The following is a 20,531-nucleotide window of genomic DNA, read 5'->3' as shown; positions in this document are numbered from 1 at the left end:
AGAAGAGTTGTCAAGATCCTCAAGGAGGCAATACAGTGAATTCAATGGACATAATCAGTAGGCTTATATAACAACAACTAGACACTGCCATAAATATGACAAAGGGTGACTCTTAAAAGGCCAGACCCATTAACTCAGTGGTGGAGACTGCTGAAAGAAATAACTTGTAAGTAGCTCTTATACTCTTAAACATATGACCCCCACATACCTATGGGGAAATAACATTAAAATGCAGAGCATGAGAGCATTCACTAGACACAAAGGATATTTATTTTATCTTCAGGGTAGTGTTCTGTACTGAGCACAATCAATGTGTTTCTGATTATAATGAAAATTTAAAGTAGGACCCTGAGTTTTAATTTAGAAAGCAAAATAAAATGCTTTTATATTTTACCAGCATCACAAAGAATAGGTATTGCAACTCTTACAGCACAATTATCCTATGCATGTTTACTCAAAAGTAAGTCCCACTATTTTCAATGGGACTTACTCCCAGGTAAGTGTGCATAAAACTGCAGCCTTAAAGGGTTTTCCTTCTTTCATTAGCAAGTGAAGAACTGAGGAAAGCAGATACTTTGTGACTGGAAATACTGGAAATCCTCATTGAAAATCAGGCTTTGTAATTAGGCCTATATTCAACTATAGTTTAAATGATGAAGCAAAACTTTACGCAAACTTGCTTTTGAAATGATGGCATGATATAGTCTCTCAATGTTTTAGATTCTTTTGGGAAGTGCATACATGGGATTATAGAACATGAAAAAATAATAGTAAAATTGATTTCAGTTACAGATAGGTAGCCGTGTTGGTCTGCCATAGTCTGCCTTAGTTGGTCTGGCATAGTCTGTCTTAGTTGGTCTGGCATAGTCTGCCTTAGTTGGTCTTTAAGGTGCTACTGGAAGGAATTTTTTTATTTTAGTAAAATTGATGTCTTTCTAAAGTTCAAATAATTGTTCTCCAGTAGGCATTTGACCTGCTGCGTTGAAGAATTTGATTGGCACTGAGTTTCATTTTATTTGCTGTTATTGTCTTCATTTTATTGTTTTGGAATCTTTATCATATTTTGGTAATTATTTTTAACTTGTAAGCTGCCCCCTGAATACTGCAGAGGGAGGGAAGAATATACTATTGGCAGGGGGAGGGCAGAATGTACTTTCTTTCTTTTTTAGTAAATTATAAGTCAATGGAGAGTTTCAGAGGTGATTTTGGAGAGAATCAAACCTCAGATTCATTACAGCAACTCAAGTCCCCACAATTCACAAGGTGCTCATCTGACATATGCATTTATTGCTGGCATTTGATTACAATAACATTTCTGAAATAATGCACAATTAATGTCTATGCTTATGATTATGATTGTGTCTGGAGAAAGTCTGGGTAAAGCAATAGAAAAATGGGAAAGAGCAGGCAGTTTGATTATTGGTTTTGCTACTGGCATAGTGAGAACAGGATTGTCATTAACAAAATATTATAAAGCAATGGTTACTATACTTGGGAAGTCATAATTAAATTGTAGAAATGCTTCATTTATATTGAATACATAACCCTGCGTTCATTGGACTAAAGAGGCTTATGTGACATGCCATGAATAAAATACATTTAAGATTTCAAATATCAATGTTACATTTTTTTAAAATCTGTTAAATATGAATATCTAAATGAATAAAATATGAGCGCATCAGTAAATCACCCTGTTTTTGTGAACCCTGACTGGAAAATAGAGGTTTGCATTTTTTCCTGATATGTGAATGGAGATGGAATTCAAGATAAGGTATTAATCATAATTAGAGAGACTATGACAGGTCTGCAACAATAAATTCTTAACAACGAGAAATAATGCTCATCCATAATGAACTGCTTAATACATTAATTTTCTTATTAAAATTGGCCTTACACTAATAGGTTCAAGACAAAGTTGATATAACTTTATATTTGCATTCTCTATTTTTATCAATTTTCATTTAAGTAGTATATTATTCAGAAAATTAAATAAATCATTAAAACATATAATTGCATATATATATTCTCACAGATAATTCCCCTAAGCAATATTGTGGTTATAAGGTGTCAGTGTGCATATTAATTCATCATAGCAACTAAGTCATGTTCATTTATTTGCTAGTAGCCCTTGGAAAAAGCACGCACTGTTCCTCTTTGAAAGTGCAAGGAGACCAAGTATTCGCTTCCTGCAGTTTATCAGGACTTGAAAATTACTAATTACTGTTCTAATATGTTTGTATGCATGACTATTTATGAACATGTACTAAGTATTGCATAAAATGATGCTTTGTGCTTTAATCACTAATTCATGTACAGAGAAATAATATTTTTAAAATCTGAATACTTCACTTCAGGGTGAAAGTATCCATGAAGGTATTTCATTTGATGTTTCTCAGCTGAATAATTGAACTTCCTCTCTTAAAAAGTATTGTGTTAAAGCAAATGCTAGGTAGTGTGAATGCTCTGTTCACCGTGTTTGATTTCACCACTTACTGTTGCAGTAATCAAGGGATAAAAATGTATGTGCCATATGGACCCTGCCTAAAGGCTTCCCTTGCATGCATGCTAGGGTTGCCACCCATCCCTAGAAAAGGGTGATTGTCCCCTTTTTTTTGATAAAAGTGTCCTCTGTACTGTTTGGACTTCAAACGGGATGCCTTTTATCACATATTCTAGCTCTTCCTCCTCTTCCAAACTGTGTGGGCAGAGGGTGGGTCTGGCGGGAGGAGGAGAGTGAGGGCCTGAGCAGGAGATTGTGTGGGCAGAGGGTGGTTCCATGAGGAGGAGAACCAAGAGTGAGTTATCGCGGGATGTGGGCAGAGGGTGGAGTGGGGTTGGGAGAGTTGAGAGAGAGAGTTTTTGTGCCGGCAGAAGGTGGGTTGCAGAGAGTGAAAAAGGGGGTTTGCGGTGCCCAGGCCTACTATGGTGGAGTCTCTTAAGAAATAGATTCACAATTTTTAAATTTCACAATAAAACACAGTTGCTTAAAAACAACAACCCTGGCTTTGTTTAAAGCAGTCCTTAAGCTCTTCTTTGAGAAGACTTTAAGACTGAAGCCCAAAAATCAAAATCTTCTTTCAAATACATTGCTGTGATATACAGAACTCTTTCCACTCCATTATGTTGCCAAGGGGCTCCTATAAGGGAAACACATTGTTGTACAGTTACACATAGTTTATAACTAGCTTAGGTATTTTCGATAAATTTAAGGTCATTGCCATAAGATGTTAAGATAATAAATCTGGCTTATCAACACACTCTCCTGGTAGCAAGGCCATATCCTCCTGAGATCATTTATCTCCAGTTCATTATCTTGTCTGCATTATTCAGCAGCCCCACTCATGCTCAATTGGGTTTGAATAGCTTTTAGCTGCTGAAGTCTTCTTCAATTTTGACATAATCTTTTACTTGTTCTTTAGTAAGAATTTGAGATCCTACTTTAATCGCTAGCTAGATAATTGAACTGATGTCAGTGTTCATTGTTCCTTTCCTGTGCATCTCCAGTGTTATTGTTAAACATTGAATATTACCTTCATGGTTCCAAAGTAAGTGTGCATTTCACTATTATGATATTTTACACACACACACACACACACACACACACACACACACTTACTTCTTATCTATAGAGGAAATAGGAAAAGAAAGCCAGTTAGCAAGAAACAGCTAAATTCCAGCTATTGTCCATAGACGAAATGAAGACTAAATTTCTCATGGTTATATTTTGTGTACTAGCAATAATGGGGGGGATGCAGCTCCAGAGCAGCTCTCCCTCCACACATTTCAGAACAGATTTCACTAAATACCAAACTTTCACAACTCGGAAGACTTCTGTAGTGCTGAATAGAAAGCAAGCAAAAGTTTCTCAGTTTGCTAAACATTAGAGGTAGAATCATAGAATCATAGAGTTGGAAGAGACCACAAGGGCCATTGAGTCCAACCCCCTGCCAAGCAGGAAACACCATCAGAGCACTCCTGACATATGGTTGTCAAGCCTCTGCTTAAAGACCTCCAAAGCAGGAGACTCCACCACACTCCTTGGCAGCAAATTCCACTGTCAAACAGCTCTTACTGTCAGGAAGTTCTTCCTAATGTTTAGGTGGAATCTTCTTTCTTGTAGTTTGGATCCATTGCTCCGTGTCTGCTTCTCTGGAGCAGCAAACAACCTTTCTCCCTCCTCTATATGACATCCTTTTATATATTTGAACATGGCTATCATATCACCCCTTAACCTCCTCTTCTCCAGGCTAAACATGCCCAGCTCCCTTAGCCATTCCTCATAAGGCATCGTTTCCAGGCCTTTGACCATTTTGGTACATCATCCTCCTTCCCACAATCACAGAAAACAAAATGAGCAGTGTGCATAAATAATAAAAATATAAAATATATTAAATATAGTCACGTTTTTCTCAGTATTGGAGTGTATGTATACAGAAAGAGAGGTGTCTCTTGTAGTTCTTGAGGATTGGGAATATGTTCTTGTTAGAGGTCAAGCATAGCAGGAACATGACTGGAACAAGAGCGTCACTGAAGTCCTCACTCAGAATTAAGTGTTCATAGGTGAAAGAGATCAGATTGGGGTGGGGAACCTTTGGCCCTCCAAATGTTGTTGAACTACAACTCCCCATCATGCCCAGCAATTGGCCATGCTGGCTGGGATTGATGAGCGTTGCAGTTCATCAACATGCAGAGGGCCAAGAGTTGCCCACCACTTGATTAGATGATGAAAACAATCGTGAATGATTGCTGGGGAATCTATAATAGGAGCATATATATTTATCATAGTTAATGCTGCACTTAGTATGCTGACTGCTAAAACTGCAAGCTGGAAACTTTTGATCACACCCTTTTGTTTTGATTATTATTACTATTTAAAGTTCCACTGGCACAAACATCTCACACCCATTCTGTGCAAAGCCTATCTTTATCTGAGATAGGTGAGTTCCCTGTAAGAAGGCTCTATTAGCCTACAGTTTCTTCAGTTCAATGTGAACCTATTTCCTGTTGTTTGTACCTAAACCCCTAACACTCCTGGTAACAATGTTTAACTACATGTTTACTGCAACGCATAGGTGCCAACTCCATGGGGCCCTGAGTGCCTGAGCACCCACAAAATTCCCCATGAAGGGGCTGGGCACCCACAAGTTTCAGTGCCAGGGCCATGCACACTGCATGGCACCCATGGCCCCAGGCACCCACTGTCGTGGGGCCAACCTGGCACTCCTGCTGGAACATGTTGTATATAGGGCTGCTTCTGAAGACAGTTTGGAAAATTCAGCTAGTGCAGAATTCAGCAGACAGGTTGCTCACTGGCACAAGATGTTCTGAGCATATCACACCGATCCTGGTCCGGCTGCACTACTAGCTATAAATTAGCTTCCAGGTTCAATTCAAAGTGCTGGTTTTGAACTATAAAGCCTTAAACAACTCAGGACTGCAGTACCTCAAGGACCGTCTCTCTATGTATGAACCTAGCCAGACCCTGAGATCATCTTCTGAGACCCTTCTTCGTCTGCCTCCTCCACAAGAGGTCCAGAGGGTGACCACATGAGAACAGGCCTTCTCTGCAGTGGCTCCCCATTTGTGGAATGCTTTCCCCAGGGAGGTTCGCCTGGCGCCTTCATTATACACCTTTAGGCACCAGGCAAAATGTTCCTTTTTAATCAAGCCTTTGGCTGATTGACATCCAATGCCCTTTTAAAATGGGTTAGGGAGGGGAGATTTTTGCGTTATTCTTGTTATTTTTAATACACATTTTGTGTTTTTATATTGTGATTTTATGTTGTGAACCACCCTGAGATCTGTGGGTATAGGGTGGTGTACCAATTTTAATAATAATAATAATAATACGTGTCAACTCTCAATTAGGAGAAGACAGAGATGTGTAACAGGAAAGCAAGCATGCTCAACCTCCATCTTTAACCACAATCCTGAAACCAGTGAAGAAGGCAACCTAAGCAGAGAAGATTATAATGATGTGTGATGTTCTCTGGACCTCTTCATATGATGTATCCTGCCTATCAGCAAAAGAATATTATACAGAGACATATCTGTATCAGATATATAGGACACAAGTCAGATTATATGAACCGATTAAAAGAAGTGCATTTATTTACCAAAGGGCAAACAGAAGGATAGAATAAGGAGAGTAACAAATTTAATAAGTAACATGACCTATAGAGACCAAAACAACTCAGGACACAAAGTAGAAAAGCCATGTGCTGAAAATAATAATAATAATAATAATAATAATAATAATAATATTTTTTATTTATACCCACCCTCCCCAGCCAAGGCCCAGCTCAGGGCGGCTTACAAAGCAATAATAAAAACAAGTTGAATGATTACAACTTAAAAAGAAAATTAAAATACAACATTAAAATAATAAAAACCAAGCCAATGCTTCCAAAAAGGGAGGGAAGGGGAAACAACCACCAAAGGAGCCATATTGGGGACCCATCCCCAAAGACACATAATTTATTTTTTAATTCCTTGAACAGGTATACAACATTAACCCTATTCATTAATTTCATACCTGCTTCTTAAATAATGCCAGAATTACATTAGTGTTTAATATCACAAACAAAGTCCAAGACCACAGCAGCTGCACAGATAAAAATGCAATCATACGAAGGGTTATTGGCATGATGAACAGAGGAGTCTTGACACTACTTGACATTCAGTCTCAATTACCAGGTTCGGGTTTTTCTCCTTCACTGAACAATGCTATAGAACACCTCAAGAAAACGAGTGGATACTATGCACTCATCATAGCAAAAGTAGCAATCTCCACTTTTTCGAAGGACCTGGGTCAGCTGACAAAACATCAGACATTAAATTACATTTGACAGCATACACAGACTATGGGAAATACAACTTGCTCTTATTTTTTCTGATGGAAGAGAGCACTCACTCTTTTATTACAACAATAAAGCCACTTGTAATGATTTATTTTTTTAAAGGAAGAGGCAGCAGTCTTATGATTATACACAGCAGCATCTTAATTTCTTTTTCCACACTTCTTTTCACCTACAGGTACTGGTGTTTTTTCAGAGCATAGAATTAAGGGCAGGTGATAAAGAGCTGTCAGAGTCTGTACTAAAAAAAATTGTACTCAAAAAAATACAAAACTAGACATTCAATGTATTTGAGAAAAAGGAGTTGTGCCCAACTTCAGGTACAGTAGGCAAGGGGAACTTCCAGTCCAAGGGCCTAATCTGGCCTGACAGGCCTCTTCGCTTGGCCCCTGAGACTGACATGATGCCCAGGAAGCCACACTTGCTTCGCCTGCGCCACAAAGGAAGCCATCTCTCCCCAATGGCCATCTTTCATCTCATCGTGCTGAGAAAGGGCTCCACTTTTGCAATGCACCGAGGGGAAATGAAGCAATCTCATTATGCAGAAATTTTCCAGTATTGCCAGATCATTGTGTTTCAATGATTTTATTTATCCCTTTTCTAGGAGCACGGCAAGAAACTCAACCTGTGTGTGAAGAGGGTTGCTTTGTGCAGCGGCGCCAGGGAGAACGCGCCGGGGGGCACAGAGGGCAGTTAACAGACAGGATAGCTCAGCTGGTTAGAGCGTGGTGCTCATAATGCCAAGTTTGCAGGTTCGATCCCCATAAGGGACAGCTGCATATTCCTGCATTGCAGGGGCTTGAAAGAGATGACCCTCAGGGTCCGTTCCAACTCTACAGTTCTATGGGTCTATGATATCCCACTAAGTCATACTCAGAGCAGACCCACTGAAATTCATCAACTTAGATCTAATGTACGATCAAGCTGCAATCAGTTTCTAAAATGTAGGGTGGTTGAGCCCTCTGTCTGTCTGAAAGCCATGCTAACCTTCCTAATCTTAGAGGTACTGGGCAGGCTGTTGTTGCTTATTGAGGAGATTTGACTCTGCACATTCTGAGAGACGTTGCTTTCTAAGATTAAACCATGGTAGCAACGAATTCTTAGCCAGGGGTTAAGCAACCTGAAAATGCTGAATTCATTCTCTTAATAACAAAACGCTCTTACCTAGCATGAGCAGGTGAAAAATAAGTTAGAGCTCCTGCACCTTTAATGCACCCTGTATGACAAGTTGCACCTGTTGAAATTCCCTCTTCAACACAACTATTAATGGGGCAGATACCACCATTAACTCAATTCTGTTCAGTCACAGGATAAGTAACTGATAGCACAAGTTTTGGGATTATGCCTGCTAAGTATGCACACTAAGAATGCACACTATTGCAACCTTAGCGCAACCCATGTCTACTCTATCCATGCTTCAGTCTCCCACTGATTTCAATGAGGCTTACTCCCAAGTAAGTTCAAGTTGACAAAAAAGAATTGTGATATATTTATTTTTTGCCCAAAATTTCATTTATTTTCACTAAAAATTGTGAACTCTTCTTCCCACTGCCTCAAGATGTATGGACATTTTGTATCTTTCAACTTTCAGAAATCTTTAAAACAGATTTCCTTATGTATGCATGACTGGTGCAAATGTTATTTTTTGTTGTTGATCTCAATATTCAAAGCAAGTGCATTGTATTTTATTTATTTATTTATTCATTTATTTATTGCTTGCTCTGATGGGAAGAGGTTCAAAATAAAGAATACTGTACTCCTCAACACCATCCACTGCCATCTTCTGGCCATATTAAAAAGAGCAAGTATTTTTAAAAGCCACTGGAAGTAGAAAGGTGTGCTCAGAATTTAGTAAAAATAACTGCAGGAACAAATTAATAAAACCTACTGACAGTTCATATGTAGAATAATTCTATTCTTCAGTTTAATGATATTTTCTTTCACCAAATTTTCATCTACCAAGTTAACAAAAGTCAAATAATTTTAATAATTTTAATACTGCCGTACTAACAGGATTTTTAAACTGCAGCAGTTACAATGATTACAGTGGCATCTTTTGCAATATGGCGATCACAAGAATTGGTGTGATAATACGCAATGGTCTACAGGAGTATTATCTCTCACTTGCTGATTATATTCATAGTTATTTCAATACCATAACCCAGAGCTTTCCAAACTTTTCATGTTGGTGACACAATTTTTAGACATGCATCACCTCACAATACAGTAATGTTTGACTAGCAAACCAGAAGTTAAAATAACCCCTTTCCAGTCCTGGGAGGAGTGCAAGGAGCATTCATGCGACACACCTACACACTGCAGCCAACACACTAATGTGTCGTGGCACAGTTTCGAAAGCCCTGGCATAACCAATTCACCAGTTCAGCGATGTATTCAAACATACTGGTACAGCAATGTGTGTATATTTCACTTTGTGCTCTCTGAATTATCACATTTTAAGGCTGGTTAGTCTACACACACACAATACTATCAGAAGGTCGACAGTTTGAATCCCCACGATGGGGTGAGCTCCCGTTGCTCTGCCCCAGCTCTTGCCAACCTAGCAGTTCGAAAGCATACCCGTGCAAGCAGATAAATAGGTACCACTGTGGCAGGAAGGTAAACAGTGTTTCCGAGCGTTCTGGTTTCAGTCATGGTGTCCTGTTGCGCCAGTAGCGGTTTAGTCTTGCTGGCCTATGGACAAACGCCGGCTCCTTCAGCCTGAAAGCAAGATGAGCACCACAACCCATAGTCACCTTTGACTGGACTTAACCATCCAGGGGTCCTTTACCTTTTTATTTTTACTATAAGTAAATATGAATTATTCAAGCACCATTCTTTATGATGCCAAAACGGCACTATCTACACAAATGAGGGAGATATCAATAGGTTTGGGGAAACCTAAAGGTTTGCAGAAGCAGAAAAAAACCCTCAGTAATGATGGAGCACCCCAAAACTGCCCAAATGAGGCCTCAGCATAGGGAGTAGCCAAAGACAACAAAGAGTCCTGGAGTAGCTTAAAGACTAACAATTTCTTATCACATAATATTTCATGGGCCAGAAGTGTTATTCTAAATTGGGAGGCATATACACATACATGGTTGGAAGGTGGAATGAAGAAGAGCGTGGTCTTAAGGAAACGTGAACCAAGAGCCAGTATCTGAAAATGAATGGTGTAATCGTAAATTAGGAGGCATATACACACATATGGTTAGAGAATGGAATGGAAAGGAATGAGATCAAACAAAATGCAAAAAGAGTAAATAGTGATACTTACTTAAAAGACAAACAGTTACCATGACAATTGAAAAGACAAATATGGGGCATCGGGTCAACTACTTAACATGTGTGGTCTGATTAAATCTTGATTTAAGTCACTGGTGATTGAATTGAATTTCCTGATTAATTGTAATTCAGCAGTTTCATGCTTTGAAATTCCTTTGTTTGAGGATGGCCACCTTAAGAATTGCTATAGCTGTTGCTGTTGTTATTAATAATTCAAATTTTTACCTGCCTTCACCATAACGCCCCAGAGTGGGTGACAGCAATTCAAAACACCATGTTAAAAACAGTTAAAAACAAATTACAGTCACAGGAATAGTTACAGTTCAGTTTTGCTGCAGATGGCCATCTCTTTTTCCCTCCTGGAAAAAGAGCCTGTAGAAATCATTGTGGCATCTGGGGATAGAAAATTCAAATATGCTGTCTGCCCCAAAAGGTAAAATAGTGATTAAGCAGCTGACAATTGCCACCATTTCTTAGCAACCATCCCTGCCATCTGAAAACGCTCCCAATTGCTGTACAGTGGAACTTCAGTTTTCAAACATCATCCATTCTGGAAGTCTGTTTGACTTCCAAAACATTCGAAAACCAATGGTCAAAGGGCTGGCAGAAAATCCATTGGAAAAATGGATAAATGCACCTCGGAAGCTGTTTGACCTCTGAGGCGCATTTGAAAATGGAAGCATTCACTTCCAGGTTTTCGGCGTTTGGCTTCCGAAACATTTGGCAGCCAAGACGTTTGAAAACCGAGGTTTGACTGTATTTCAGAAAGACTAGTCCTTCATACTTCACCATGAAGAACCAACGAAATAGTAACTGTCAGGGAACTGACATCGGAGCAGAGGGGAGAGGCGGTGCTTCCCGATTCTGCAGAAGAGGGGACGAGTAAGGGTAGAGAGAGAATGTCATCTGGGGAAGAATGTCCAGGTGACACCAGGAAGAAGGGAGAGGGAGAAAGCATCTCGGAGGGGAGGCTCCGAGACACTGGCAGTGAAGAGAGTGGAGGGGCACCACTGGGCACGCCCACTCTGTGCAGAAGGGTTAAGCGCAGAGAGGCGAGGCGAAGGTTGTCCAAGGGTTAAGCGCAGAGAGGCGAGGTGAAGGATGTCCGTCAAGGAGCTTTTATGCTGGAGGAAATTTAGGAGACGCCCACTCACGGATTCGTCGAGCGACTGAGCAGCAGCAGCACCCAGGCTGCTCAGTCAGGGAAAGACACAACCGCCCCTAAGCAGTTTGGAACAGCTAGAGGTTTACACACAAGCAACCCCAATTCCCGTGACAGTAACCATGAAAGGGAGATAAATTAAGTGATTTTGAAGTATCCAGATTTTAAGCCATTATTCCACAATGCAAAACATAAAAATCACCTGAAAACTGGTAAGTGCCAGCAACTGGGTTTTTTTTTTGTTTTTTTGTTTTTTAAAGTTCCCCCCTACACACCAGTACCGCAGTTAAAAACACCTTTATTTTGGAGTATGTCTCAAGAGATTTACTTACTATTTGGTACGAAGTTCCACATAACAGCAATTCTAAGTCCTGGCCAGGGAACAGCAGAATGGAGTAAAGTCACAAAATTCAGTATTAAAACAAATTGCAGTCATTTGCACTGGCAAAGGGGGAGGGTAGAACAGTTTTTACGGTACTTCTTTTTTGCTGCACCAGTTCCAGGCTGTTCCAGGAAATAATTAAATAATTATTTAATTAAATAAAGTGATTTAAACTGCAAAAAGGCGCAAAAAAGCCTGAAAAGAATGGGAAAAGTGTCAGAATGGTGCAAAAATAAATAGGAAAGCTGCTAGCAAACCCAGGAACCTTGGCAACTGCAACCCCCTGAGTCTTTGCATCAACCTCTGAGGACTGTGAAGAGTGAGAGATTGAGAAAGGAGGTTTGGGGGGAGAAATTGTTGTGGATTTTGGTGGATTTTCAGCCAACGCTATTGACCATACTCTGTTATACCAAGAATCATTGTTCAGCCCATCACTGCTTTTGCAGTGGAATAACAGCAACCATGAGACCTATGAAGCTTTTAGAAATGGCATAGCGCCCATCAGTCATGTTGCCTACAGGCAACTCTCCCAGTAATTGCATAATATTATCACTAAGATAAGAAGTGGGAAACAACGTTTAAAGGAGGCTCCAGATGAATATATTTGGGGAAAATGTGTATAAAAGTGAAGATATTAGTGAAAATAACATAAATTTGCATTTTATTTGAGAAATTGCTTGCAAGAATGTGTACATTAGTCAAAACTGCATATAAAGATGTGTTTATTCGGAGAAATTTGCACTAAAATGGTGATGAATTTTCAGGAGGCTTTTAAAGTAGTAATTATAGCAAATTGCTACAAAATGTCGAGAACAGAATTTAATACAGTGGTACCTCGGTTTTCGAATGTAATCCATTCTGGAAGACCGTACAAGTTCCGAAACGTTCAAAAACCAAAAAACCTAATACAGAAGCCTCAATACAATAGAGAAATCTCAATACAGAAGCTGTGTGGCATGTTTGACTTCTGAAAAGTGTTCGAAAACTGAAGCAGTTACTTCCGGGTTTACGACTTTTGAAACCTGAAACGTCTGTCAACGGAGACGTTTGAAAACCAAGGTACCACTGTATTGGAAAAATGAAAAACTGAGAGAACAAAAATTGGCAGATCTTTCCATCTCTCTTTAAGAGTCATTAGCATTTTCACACCAAAGACTGGAAACCTTTGAGAAGGTATAGGTACCTGATACAGCAAGACAGTCCAATTTTTCAAAAAAGCTGGACATTTTCCCCCAAGCTGGGAAAGTGCTAACTGGGCTTTGAGAAGGAGGTGGGAGGATTCTAGGACCCTGTCAGAGCCCTCTTGCCTCCTTCCCAAAGTTCAGCATCTCGCTTACCAGGCTATTTCTATGTTTTCTTTCCATGTTTTATACATTTTTAAAAGAACCTTTTGAAAAGTACTTAGGGCATTCTTAATTTAAGAAACAACCTTCCCCAAGCTGATCACTGAACATAGGTTCTTGCCAGGGCATTCTAAACATTTATTTTTCTTCTAATGTGAAAACTAACATACTTCTCTATACCCAAGTATGCAAAAACCACTAGCTCATTTTCGGTGGATCAGTTTAACTTACAATATGATAGGCATAAGACAATCGTAAGTTTGGTATTAAAGGGCATGCTGTATATGTCTACTCAGAACTAATCCCAGTGAGTTCAGTGGGACTCAGCATAAGGTTAAAGCTTAATGCTTAGTAGAAAGCTTCTACTTTCTAAGTAAGTCAGCATAAGGTTAAAGCTTAAGGCTTAGTAGAAAACTTCTGAATTGGATATCTGTTTAAGAAAAAGAAGCTTAATTTACCAGAAAGTAGACCTGACATTAAACATGGTCAACTTAAAGAAGAAAGTGAATATACAGAGCAACATATACACCCAGGATACAATTATATTGCTAGGGAAAGCAAAACTGTCAATTTCAATAAAATTGTAGCTCGCATTATCAGCTTCTAACTTGTGCATTCAGTAATGGGTGACATACGAGTATTGAATCAATACAGCACTGGAGCTGGAGCATGGAGGCACGAGAGGGGATGCCTCTGAACAAGGAGTTTAGAACTGTGGTTAACACAAGTAATCAATTCTAATTAATAAAAACATTTGGGAAATGTTCTGTCCAAGGGAAAACATTTGGGAAATGTTCTGTCCACCAGATGGTGCTATTTGAATCAACCAATAAACAATTTTTTTCGTTTTTGCTAGAATTTGTTCAATTTACATTTTCCCAAAGAATTTGTAAAACATAATTATACTTCTGTCTGCTATGTTCTGGAATGGTGTCTGTATTTTACCTAGCACTGTACATTTATTTGAAAAATAGTGTCAGGGTGATAAGCTCTGCGGCAATACAGCCCTTTGTCTTCCATTTGCCTTTCCTACAGAACTAATAACCTAATAGAAAGGGAGTAAAATGAATTCATCACCATCATCACCATCTTTCCACTGCCAAACTCAAATGCAGCATTAAAAAAGACAGGAAATTAATTTTAAGCAAAACATGCCATTTCCCCCTTTGTACATTTCATGCAGAACAAACAATAGTCAAACTAACACATTCACTAAGCAGAGCCACAGCTACTGGGGTACTGGGGATGCTAGCTGGTGGCTTTTTTGCCCCAGGTGAAGCCTCCAGAGGGGCAGCATTGAGGCTTCCAGCCTGTGTTTGTGTGTACACAAACGTGTGTGTGTGTGGGGGGGCAAACTGGGTCACTGACCCAGGTGAAATAAAGCCTTTTTTCGCCCCTGCACTAAGCTAAGCGCTGAATTTGCCTTACCTGCATGCCCATGTAGCTGTGGGGTTGAGTCTTCCATTTCCTTTTGCCAAATACAAAAATAGCACACAGAAAGCATAGATTATTTTTGCAGATCAGGATACCATGAATTATTTTAAAACTATAAATAGGTATAGCAGACCCTCCAATAGTCCCTATTTTTCAGGGACGTCCCTGATTTAGGGATGCTGTCCCAGCCTCTGATTTGATCCTGGAATGTCCCACTTTTCCTAGGATATCCCTATTTTTATTGGACAAATGTTGCTGGGTATGTGATTACCTGGGAGTAAGCAGTACTACAGAAGAGGGAAATGATATCCACTCTAATTCATTTGGAAATCTAGATATGTCAGCTATTATACTGGAATCAGCAAGGGAATCAGCAACCCACATGATCTGAAGGTGCTGCTGTGCAATGCCAGGTCAATGATTCATAAGACCACTGCCATCCATGATTTGATCGTGGATGGAGGACTTGACCTGGCATGTGTAACAGAGACTTGGTTGGATGAAGCAGATGGGCCTGTCCTCGCCGCTGCTTGTCTACCAGGTTCCTCTTATGCACAGCAACCCAGGCCTTGTGGGTGGGGAGGGGGGGGGTTGCAGTAATTTTTAGGAAGTCATGAGTTTACACCAGGCATCCTATTTGGGAAGACCCAGTTCTCTGAGGGCATGTTCTGGAAGTTGGACAATAGGGGCAGTATAGGATTCCTTCTGGTGTACCGACCTCTCCGCTGCACAAAGGATTCCCTGCCCAAGCTGCTTCAGGTTGTGGCGGATGTTCTCCTGGAGACACCTAGTTTGGTTGTCCTAGGGGATTTTAACATCCATGCCGACATGACCTTACAAAGGGCCACTCGGGACTTCGTGGAAAGCATGGCCTCCATGGGGCTGTCCCTGAATAAGTCTGGCCCAACTCATAGCCGCGGACATGCCTTAGACCTGGATGTTGGTGATCTAACACTAAGTAAAAGCGAAACTAAAGAAGTGCCATGGTCAGATCACTTCCTGGTACAACTGGACTTCTCCATGACCCTTCCCCTCTGCAGGGAGGTGGGACTGATTCGGATGGTCCACCCCCACCACTTAATGGATCCAAATGGTTTCCAGAGACTGGTAGGGGATGCTTTATCCCATGTTGATGGTTGAAAGCCACTGTGGTGTAGTGGTTAAGAGCAGTAGTCTCGTAATCTGGGGAACCGGGTTCGCTTCCCCGCTCCTCCACATGCAGCTGCTGGGTGACCTTGGGCTACTCACACTTCTTTGAAGTCTCTCAGCCCCACTCACCTCACAAAGCGTTTGTTGTGGGGGAGGAAGGGAAAGGAGAATGTTAGCCGCTTTGGGACTCCTTCGGGATAAAGCAGGATATCAAATCCAAACTCTTTTTCTTCTTCTATTCTTCCAGCTGATTCCCTGGTGGCCCGCTGGAATGTGGCGTTAACCAAGGCTATTGACTGTTTGGCTCTGAAGTGCCCTCTCTGATTACATGGAGCCTGGACAGCCCCGTGATTTTCCACAGATCTGAGTGCAATGAAACAATTGCTGAGACGGCTAGAATGCCAGTGGCAGATAACTCATTCTGAAGCTGACCGGACACGGGTTAGAGCTCAATGCCGACCCTACCAAGTGGCGGTAGCGATGGCGAAGAAGACTCTCTTCACCGCCTCTATTGCATCTGCAGAAAACAGCAGCAGGAGACTTTTTCAGGTGGTTAGCAATTTAGCAGAACCACCTGCTTCATCAGGGCCCAGTAAGGGCCACATTATCTCCTGCAATGATTTTGCAAAGTTTTTTTTGCAGATAAAGTCGCTCAGATTAGGGAAGAGGTAGACTCCACCATGGGAGCACGGCCAGGGCGGGAGAGTGCTAGAGTCCTGTCTAGTCAAGTTGTGTGGGATCAATTCCAATCTGTTACCTCTGAGGATGTGGACAGGCTACTTGGACCAGTGAAACCAACCATCTGTCTCCTTGATCCTTGCCCATCCTGGCTTATAAAAGCTAGCCAGGAAGGTCTGGGTGATGGGCTTCGCAGGGTGGTGAATGCTTCTCTTTGTGAGGGAGCCTTCCTAGACCTGCTAAAAGAGGCGGTTATCAAAGCACATCTTAAAAAACCATCTTTAGATGCAGCCAATATGGCCAACTATTGCCCAGTCTCAAATCTTCCATTCTTGGGCAAGGTGATTGAGCGAGTGCAGTGCTGAGGACCTTCTGGTGGTTCCCTTGCTGCGAGAAGCCAAGTTACAGTGAACCAGGCAGAGGGCCTTCTTGGTAGTGGCCCTCCCACCAGATGTCAAAGAGAAAAACAACTACCAGACTTTTAGAAGACATCTGAAGGCAGCCCTGTTTAGGGAAGCATTTAATGTTTAATAGACTATTGTATTTTAATATTTTGTTGGAAGCCGCCCAGAGTGGCTGGTGAAACCCAGCCAGATGGGTGGGATATTATTATTATTATTATTATTATTATTATTATTATTATTATTATTATTAATTTTCTTGGCAGGGGACTAATAAAGTCTTTCAACAAAAGAGTATTGTTGTATTACAAAAACACTTAAGAAATAAATTTCAGCAAGCTGCAGAGCAACCATACTGAAAGGTCATCTATTAGAAATATGCTTACTCCAAATTTTGAACTCTGAAGACTTTCCGTTCCTAAAAACAATCTACCTGTATATGTTATGCTGTCAAAAGAACTGGTATTTTGCCTCCTAGTTCTAGATCTATGTTCTAAGAGTGAAAATCAATCTCCTGATCATCTCAGAGCATTTTAAATAAATTTAAAATAAATTAATCGTAAAACTTCAACTGTAATTTTAAAATCAATGCTCAGTACTTCATTGACTTGCTAATGGGGTGTATCTTTTACTTTGGAAATGTTACGCTGATAAGATGCCCCTTAGGTGTCTTAATGATTTTGGCAGAATGCCTTTCTTTATGGACAGCATGGGAAAGCTTCAATCAAGTTTCATTGGGGCAGTGGTTTGGGTGTTTTAATTCTAAAATGGAAGCACTTTCAAACAAAAGAAATTTTAATTGGTGGTGGGATAGAGAGCGGCAAGCGTTGAGGCTCGCCGGGCTGCCTCTTCGACGGAGATGCGTGGAGCACCATGCGTTTTGTGCATACAGGCTGCTCCCCTCTTACGTTCGCTTGGGGCGGCTCACATGTGCATTGCCATTGAAATGGTGTGCATGTGCCGTGTCTTGTGACTGATTATGTGGGGAGGGGTCAGGTGCATGGCGTGGAGGAGCCAGGGGGCCCATGGCCCCAGGCAGATTTCTGAGGGGGCACAACCAGGCACCCCGCTACAGACTCCATCATTAAGGCCAGAGCCGTGGAGACACAAGCCAAGCTGTGCCTGGGCCAGGCCTGCGGGGCTGATGCAACAGGCTCCATTCACCTTCCGCCAGCGTGCATGTGCCCGCCCCAGGTGCCGGCAACCCACACTACACTTATGGGCAAGACTTACCTGCCCCTAATACTTTATTCAAGTTGGCACCCCTGCCTCTGGGCAAGGAGGGAGGACAGTTCTCTTGCATTGCCAATGGCCCTCAATTGTTTCTTAATGGCCCTAGTTTGGCCAGGTTGTTTTGCATAGGCCAGCCCAGGAATTCCTCTCCAACACATCCCAAATAAACAAAATCCTACTATTTATTCATTTCTAGGGTTTGGGGGTGGGTCTCCCCCCAAAGCTATAACAATATTATGTGCCTTAAAAACACATCTAAATTCAATAAAAGGTAAAGGTAAAGGGACCCCTGACCATTAGGTCCAGTCGTGGACAACTCTGGGGTTGCGGCGCTCACATCACTTTATTGGCTGAGGGAGCCGGCTCCGGGTCATGTGGCCAGCATGACTAAGCCGCCTCTGGCGAACCAGAGCAGCACACAGAAATGCTGTTTACCTTCCCGCCAGGGCGGTACCTATTTATCTACTTGCACTTTGACGTGCTTTCGAACTGCTAGGTGGGCGGGAGCAGGGACCGAGCAATGGGAGCTCACCCTGTTGCGGGGATTCGAACCGCCAACCTTCTGATCAGCAAGTCCTAGGCTCTGTGGTTTAACCCACAGCGCCACCCACGTCCCTCTCTAAATTCAATATTAATGTATAATTAATATTAACTGTATAACTTAGCCTATCTTATATGTTTACTTTTTAGTGCACTATATATTCTGTTTCGGTTAGCTGTAGGGTAGGGACATAGTGATAAACCGGCAACTGGTTTGTTTCACACAAAGCACTAAGTCATGGTTTATTAAACCATAGTTTGAGTGTTCAAATTGCCCGTAAGTTTAACTATGAATGTTTACTACAAACAAACCACAATATGAAACCGTGTGGGACAAGTTATGGTTAACGTGTGATTTGTTAAACAACAAATGACTTAACATTAGACGTGAATCAGCGTGTTTACCTGAAATCTTGCTTAGCCCCCACTCTCATTTCTGAGATTTCACTAAGCACTGTCTTTATATTTTTAAGCCTATATTTACAGTCTTCTGTAGAGAAACACAATTTAAAGGGAAAGTGGGGTGGATGGGTGTCAGGGCAGGTTGATGCAGAATTTCATACCCAATAGTAATTGGTGAACCACGCCATAGTCCTGAATATTATAAGTATATACGGTAAAAATGGGCCTGGTCTACTTGGAGGGAAACAATTTGAATTCTAATAATGGAATTTGAGGCTAATTCTCTGTTGCATGTTCTTCCTGACCCTGCCAGATACCTGAAAAGTATTCTTCATAGATTTTTTAAAAGTTAAAGAACAGTTGTATAACCATGCTAATAAAATAAAATTTAAATCGAATCAATTATCAAACCATGTTGGTCAGCACTTGCATCTGAATGTAAACCTCATCTCTGGCAGCTATACAAATAAACACTTCAAGGAACACACTGCTGTTTAATGGTACTGTTCCTGCCATTAGCAAAATAATATACTGTATTCTGATGGTCTATGTGTGTGTTTTGAATGCAGCTATTTATGGACATAGGAACTTTTAGCTATGCCGACCCAAAGGACATGTTGAATTTTTAAACTTTCAAATTCCAAAAATGATGGGTTGCGACATGACTTGGGAATTGAAAATATATTTTGGATATAAATATAATTTAGTTTTGCTTGGTAAGTTAAATTGTGTAAAATTGCATTGAAATAATTAAAAATGATTGCCAAGTACTTGCAGTTATGTTATAATTACTTAGCCTTACCTGACATTTTCAGAAGATGACATTTATTTGGTTTTCCAAAAGCAGTTTATGTACTTCTTCATCAAATGTAGACTTACCATGTTAAATGTTGTCCAGGTGGAGGTCCATCTGTCTATCACAATGGGTCTAGCCAAGAGGGGGCATCCACAGATATTATTGAAAAGCATTTAATTAACTGAGGTTCTGCCACTCTCCTCCCCCGTAACGCCTTCCTTTTCGGAAAAAATGCTCAACAACTTTGGCTGACCCCGCATGTCTGTCATGCATGATCTAGTTGAGATGCCTGCACTGCAGGGGGTTGGACTAGATGACCGGATTCCCTTCCAACTCTACAATTCTATATCAATACTTTCTTTTTTAAAAATACATAGAAACGTGTAAATAACACCCAGAGGGCTTTAGAAATGACATCGTGACATCGTGACATCGTCGCACCCGGGAATTAAAGGGCTGTGCAGCAGACGGCAACCCTCTCGGCGCATTTTGCTCTTCCCTGGCTTGAAGCGCCTGCTCCGCTTTAACCCGTTCGCGGGTCCCATAGACCTTTAGGGCTGCTTCGGACGGGGGAGCTGCGCTGGGGCGCCGGTGGGCTTCCTCATCACTCCCTTGGGGCAGAATTACGTCGACACGCGGCCCCCCGTTAACGTGAGGAAAGACAAGGCACCCGCGGAGGGCGGCCCTGGGGGGCTTCGGGGGGGGGCGGGCGGAGGGGGCAGTTTAACCGACGCCACAGTCTCGCGCGACGCAGAACGCCGCCCGCCTGACGGAAAGGGGGCGGGAGGCCGCGCGTGCGCGCCGCCGCCGCCAGCCTATCTTTGGCGCTGCCTGGGCGCTGCCTGGCTGGGCGAAGGGAGAGGCGGGAA

General features: G+C 41.4%; 1 long non-coding RNA gene across 1 annotated transcript; it reads right to left on the bottom strand.

Moving 5' to 3' along the window:
* Positions 1 to 8,315: 8,315 nt before the first annotated feature.
* LOC309542765 lies at positions 8,316 to 20,083 on the bottom strand. Its single transcript, XR_014224408.1, has 4 exons — positions 19,746 to 20,083; positions 14,458 to 16,526; positions 9,955 to 10,017; positions 8,316 to 9,578 (listed from the first exon to the last, which is right to left on the bottom strand). It is a non-coding gene; the product is annotated as an uncharacterized lncRNA (long non-coding RNA).
* Positions 20,084 to 20,531: the final 448 nt, after the last annotated feature.

The sequence above is a fragment of the Podarcis vaucheri genome, assembly GCF_965113315.1.
Source record: "Podarcis vaucheri genome assembly, chromosome: 11".
NCBI lineage: Eukaryota > Metazoa > Chordata > Lepidosauria > Squamata > Lacertidae > Podarcis > Podarcis vaucheri.
The sequence above is the reverse complement of the archived record's forward strand: the minus strand, read 5'-3'. Positions and strand labels throughout refer to the sequence as shown.